Below are 6,188 nucleotides of genomic sequence, written 5' to 3'. Positions count from 1 at the left end.
AACCACACAGAAGTAAAATGGGCTCTAGTACATTTGCACAAGCGTTTACATTTTCGTTATGTAATATTTTCTTGTTGTAGTGTATTGTGCGATATTATATATATATATATATATAAAAATAACACAATCAAAAAACAGTAACCGTAGATAAAATGTAAATGTAATGCAATTTCACAACACAACCTAACCTTTAGTTGATGCTTTCACAGTAGACTGCTGTCCTGTGAATGCATCCGAGTCAGACCCATCACTGCAGTGCACTACAGCTTTAAGAGGGGAGACAGAAAGTTCATAAATTAGAAATAGTGTTGAATAAATGGTACATATAGCGATAGGGAATATTTGAAATTGTGTAAAAGTCCAAAATGCCAAATTAGACCAAAAAAACATGGATGTCGTCCAAACCACTATCTGCCCACCCTGACATCTACTACCAACAAAGGTATGGCAAAGCACAGTGGAAGAATCTCCTCCACACTGGAGATAACAAGGGGCTTCACTTTGTGCATGTGACATCTTTAATCCACTATACGTTTACATATTGTTTTTTTTACTGCTATCTGCTAAGCAACTACTTATTAGTACACCATCTGAGACTGAGTGGATCCTTAAAGTATGCTTAACATTTGAAAGCAAACACTTACCCATTTCCTTTGCCACAGTGTGGGAGCTGCATGGCTCTTCCTCAGACTGATCAGCCAAATCTTTAGCCGCTGTAAGATTATGGAGCACAGAAAGAGTTGTTGATGTAGATAGCATTACTATATGGAAGTATGTTTGGGTTTTTTTCAGCTATATTATAACTTCATTGGAACTATTTCAAAATTGGATATCTGAAAAGCCACTCTTGAATGAATGTATGAATGTACTGTTTAATTATATTTTCATTACATATCGCCCAATGCTGTGTTAAAATAAAAATACTCTCGTTTCTAGCGCCCTAATGTCATTTACTTATTTAAGAGTTAAGATAAAACGCTAAACCTTCGTAATTGAGATATTTCAGAGTTTATTTGACAATTTAACTAATTTAACCCATAACAACCCAGACCCATTTCTACTTTTGGGGAAATTAAGGGGAACATAATTTAGACTAAATAGACCACATTTCTGACAATGTGACATTGAACTTTAATGGTAAAGTAACTCTTATTTATAACTTAATTAATGAGGGGGATTTTTGATTTAAATTTGTTTTAACATTCTTTGAATTGAAGAATAAAGAATATATTAACTAAATATAATTGGATCACCTAAATTAACTGAGCAGGTCATACTCATATTTCTAATTGTGACATATGTGTTACTCCAGATTTACTGTGAAAGTTTAAGGTTAATGTCCCGATGTGACATCAGTGTCACAGCGATATTTATCTAATTTGTGTCATATCAATTTGATCAAGAAATGTTAACAGGTTCAATGTAACAAAGTATATGTTATGTAAGCATTTTAATTCTTAAATGGCTTGATTTGTACCTTTAGCAACCAAAAACAAGCCTCTGAAATGTACCTAGTTCTGTCACATGTCTTAGCCCGGCACATGACCCACCAGACTTTTCAGGGTGTGTCACTTAAGGAATATATGAGATAAAAACAAGTCTAAAGCTGTATAAGGAACTTTACAAAACATTTAAATGTCATGTAAGCGCTTTGAGCTCCAGCAAGGGGCTTTATAAATGTAATTATTATTATTATTATTATTATTATTATTATGTAACACGTGGGTCCTCGTGGTTTAGCTAGCAACCTCAAATCAGATAGCACAGAACACAAAGTGTAATAACATGTGTCAATTGAGATGATTTCGCAATGCAGTGTTACTGATTTCTCAAATGACAAAAATATATTTCAATTCATACTTCTGACATTCTGACACTAAACGCTTCGGGGGCCCCATCCTCTTTCGCTTGCTTCTCCTCGAGTCCATTTTCAGTTCTAGCGTGTAGACTAGACTAGAGCAGAGATAGCATTTACATATAAAATGGAGACGTTGAGTTTTATCCATACAGTCTATGGTTTTATCACTAGCCAAGATGCACGTGACAGGCTCATGGCGAATCGTAGCACTTGAATGCTATGAAGGGGCGTGTCTTGCATAGTGCTCCAGCCGGATCTCGATTTTCAGCGCATTAACACTTTATTACGGTTTTAATATTTTAATTGTATATCAGTGAATATAAAGAAGCTGTGCTTTGTCAATTGAACAAGGAAGATGAAATACCTGATTCAAAACATCAAAACTATTGGTTTGAATCGTGTGAACAAGAAATGAGGATCAGGGTGCTAGGGCGCTAGTGCGCTCAGCGGAGTTCATCTTGAACTACGCTGGGTGTCAGGGTTTGTGGACGGGCCGGGGCCGCAGTAACGTAGTAGTAACGCCGCAGTAGTCAGGTTTTTGGTTATCATGACACTGCACACCAAAGTACTCAGTCTTATTGACGGAAGACAGACTTTTAAAAAAAAGAAAAAATTAATTGAATGGCTAATGAAAAAGGAATTGCTTCAAGGAAAAATGAAATGCAAACTCTGCAAAAAGAGGATGAAACTGGAGAAACACTCAAACGTCGACGGACTGCAGTGGTAGGCTAAGTCGTACATTTTTAGCACGGGTTTTAACGATGACTTCCTCTGTTTACTGATATGTAATGTTACAAAGATAAGTTCTTTATCAGGAAAAAAGGACTAGGAATTTACGATTTGTCTTTTGTAGGAAGTGCCGACGTAAAAAACATCGAGGGAAAACGACGAAGAAGTCAGTGAGGTCACTGTCCCTGTTTCAGAGGAGCAAATTGTCCTTGTTCAGCTGGATGAAATACATTTACAGGTAATATGAATTCATCAATGATATCAGTCATTTCCTCAAAGCACAGCAAATGAATGCCTGTAAGTATTACGTTTATTTTAAGCATGTTGACTGTTGTTTAACATTACCGATATCTAAATGCTAATTTCAGTTAGCGCGTCAATGACGTTATCCATTAAATGTTAGCATTGAGCTAGCGGACTAAGCGCTAGTTATTTGGCAATTCACAACGCAGGCTGCTTGGAGGTGTGGCGCCGCTTTCACACACCAAGCCCCCAGGAAGTGCGCCGGACTCTGAGGAGAACACTCGAGATTTATTTCCCTCGGCATTATGAACGCGCATCCAACCCACGGGACCGCGCCGCCCGGCACCTTCATGTTACGTGTTCTGTATGCGTTTTACCCTTAACCATATACTGTATATATAAAGGTTTTACCTTTACCCATGGATGCACAATAAGAACGGACGTATCGCCTTACCGTTCGGGTGTTCAGAGCAGAGCTCCCTGTTGGAGCGGCAGAGCGTGATGTGAACAGAAAAATGTTTCTGTCGCAATATTATTTAAGGAATCGTTGAGCTAGCTAACTAGCATACATTGTCACTATCTGCTAACATTAGCTTTAGCTTTCGTTTTCTAATAGTTTTTCTCATAGGCTATAAACAGAATAGATCTTGTACTTGAGTAAAAGTAGAAGTACTCAGATATTGTACTTGAGTAAAACAGAAGTACTCAGATATTGCACTTAGTATTAAGTACTCAGATCTTGTATTAGAGTAAAAGTAAAAGTACCAGAGTGTACGAATACTCTGTTAGAGTAAAATTCCTGCATTCAAAATGTTCCTCAACAAAAAAATGGGTTCAGAATGTTACAATGTGTGATTATTCTAATAGCTTAACAATACATGTGTAGATGCTCTGATACAGGGAAACTTGATAGATATAATTAATTAGCAACATTAAAATATTCTGTTTCATCTTGAGTAATAACAAATGTCTAATGTGAATAATATAATTAATTATACATTAGCCACTGATGCTGAATGCGTTCTTCTTCATATGCTTTTGTTCATATTTAGTAATTCTATATTGATCTTTAACAGATTTTCCCAGGGACTGCAGCTAAGGCAAATTGACATGCTGCAGGATGGCGTGGCAGGAAGCAGTCGCACGCTGTCAAAAATTAGCCTGAAGTTGAGGAAGGTCTGCAAGAGTGCAATCAAGAGGAGAGAAAGGAGGGGAAAGCAGAGACTTGGAGGACCAAACGAATTTGTCATGCTGGACGAAAGCAACTTCTACCACAAAAGGAAGGTGTGTATAAACTACAGAGCCTTAGCCTTTGGCCTCACTAAAACTAAAACCTTTGTTTTTCAAGGTGAAATAACAACATATCTTTTAAGGTCAGAGATTAACAAATGAATGAGCAAAGTAATGTAATTTTATAATTGTGTCATTTCACACCCTTGTGACTGGCGAGATAAAGTATACATTAGAGAGAGCCAGCTCCACAGTGTATACACAGTCAAATAACAGAAAAAAAGAATTTAGAAGCTAAGAATGATCTCATCCAATCAGATCATTAAGGAAATAAATCCTTATTCTTACTTTGTATTACTAACATTTTAAAAGTGCATAATCTATTTATATATCATCTAATTCCAATATATATCTTACATTTTCATGTTTCTTGCAGCAAAATAAGCAAACTTTAACTTAATAAAATTAAACAGCCTTTTCTGTTTGTACCACGACATTTTAATTTTTTTCTCTTCTTTTTTGAGAAAGGAAGTGAATATTTTTAAATTGTAAAAGAAAGCAAATAAACACATTTCACTTTGTTTATCAATTGAAATGCCTGATGTTTATTTTTATATAACTGTTGTCCTTTTTCACTGCTTTATTACAGTATGGTAGGGGAAGATTCGGTCCTACGTGGAGGAGGAGAAAATGGGTCTTTGGAATGCTGGGCATTAGAGGAAAAAGGAGAAGACCTATCCTGAGGCTGGTGAAACAAAGATCACGGCGCCACTTAATTCCTCTGGTCACAAAATACGTTCGCCAAGGGACCACGGTGATAACGGACATGTGGAGGGCATACACCACTGCAATCGCAGAAAGTGGCTTTGTCCATTTCTCTGTGAACCACAGCCGGTCATTTGTGAACCCAGACACAGGAGCCCACACCCAAAACATTGAGCGGGCTTGGTCAACGTACAAGTCACAGGTCTGGAGACTGCGAGGAAACCGCACAGTGAAGACTCTGAAGAGTCATCTTGCTTTGATCGAGTGGACACATTGGCTGGCAAATGAACACAAAGATGATCCCTTAGGCAGATTGCTGCATGACATACGCCACTTTCGCAAGTTCTGAAAGCAACCTCGTTTTCATTATTAGTGTCCTTTGGATTGTTGTTTAAATAAAAATGTAAACTTGAGTGCACAGGGTTTGTTTGTTTGTTTGTTTATCATTAGGTAATGGGTAACTACTGTTTTTGATGCATTACTTTACTTGAGGGGACACACAATGCTTAACGAATGGTTAAGTAGGCATTAGGTAATGGGTAACTACTGTTTTTGATGCATTACTTTACTTGAGGGGACACACAATGCTTAACGAATGGTAAGGTAAGCATTACTTAATGGGTAACTACTGTTTTAGTAACGGTAAGGTAATCATTAGGTAATGGGTAACTACTGTTTTTGTTTGCGTTCCTTGAGTTTACCGTACCCAAACGGCCTAAGTAATGGTAAGGTAAATCGGATCCACCTCCACCAGTTGATCCAGGGTGGGACCCAAGCCAGCCGAAGATGGCAGGTTTAAATGTGCCCTGCTGCAGCGGACCATTGCTTCAATCAAAGTCTCCCAGGAACTCCTCATTAAGTAACCATTAACGATTGATTCATTAATACAGTACCCCAGTCTGTTTACCAGCAACTAAGCATTAGTTCACTCAGGAACTCCTCATTAAGTAACCATTAACGAATGATTCGTTAATACAGTACCGCCCCAGTCTGTTTACCAGTAACTAACTAACCATCCATCGCAGTCACTGAGGAACTACTCATTAAGTAACCATTAACGAATGATTCGTTAATACAGTACCGCCCCAGTCTGTTTACCAGTAACTAACCATAAGTTCACTGAGGAACTACTCATTAACTAACCATTAACGAATGATTCATTAATACAGTACCCCCCAGTCTGTTTACCAGTAACTAACCATTAGTTCCTCAATCGCAGTCACTGAGGAACTACTCATTAACTAACCATTAACTATCTAGTAGTTCCTCAGTAACTAAGCACATTTTGTGTACCTTATTGTAAAGTGTTACCCCCGAGCACCCATGGTGACGAGGCGTGGGGTGGGGACGGTCAGCAGACCAG

At 37.9% G+C, this 6,188-nt stretch overlaps 1 long non-coding RNA gene across 1 annotated transcript; it reads left to right on the top strand.

The window, feature by feature from the left end:
• The first annotated feature begins 2,736 nt into the window (after window positions 1-2,736).
• On the top strand, window positions 2,737-5,238 carry LOC117454326 (uncharacterized). Its single transcript, XR_011643963.1, has 3 exons — window positions 2,737-2,825; window positions 3,907-4,114; window positions 4,710-5,238. It is a non-coding gene; the product is annotated as an uncharacterized lncRNA (long non-coding RNA).
• The last annotated feature ends 950 nt before the right edge of the window (window positions 5,239-6,188 follow it).

The sequence above is a fragment of the Pseudochaenichthys georgianus genome, chromosome 10 (assembly GCF_902827115.2).
Source record: "Pseudochaenichthys georgianus chromosome 10, fPseGeo1.2, whole genome shotgun sequence".
NCBI lineage: Eukaryota > Metazoa > Chordata > Actinopteri > Perciformes > Channichthyidae > Pseudochaenichthys > Pseudochaenichthys georgianus.
The sequence above is the reverse complement of the archived record's forward strand: the minus strand, read 5'-3'. Positions and strand labels throughout refer to the sequence as shown.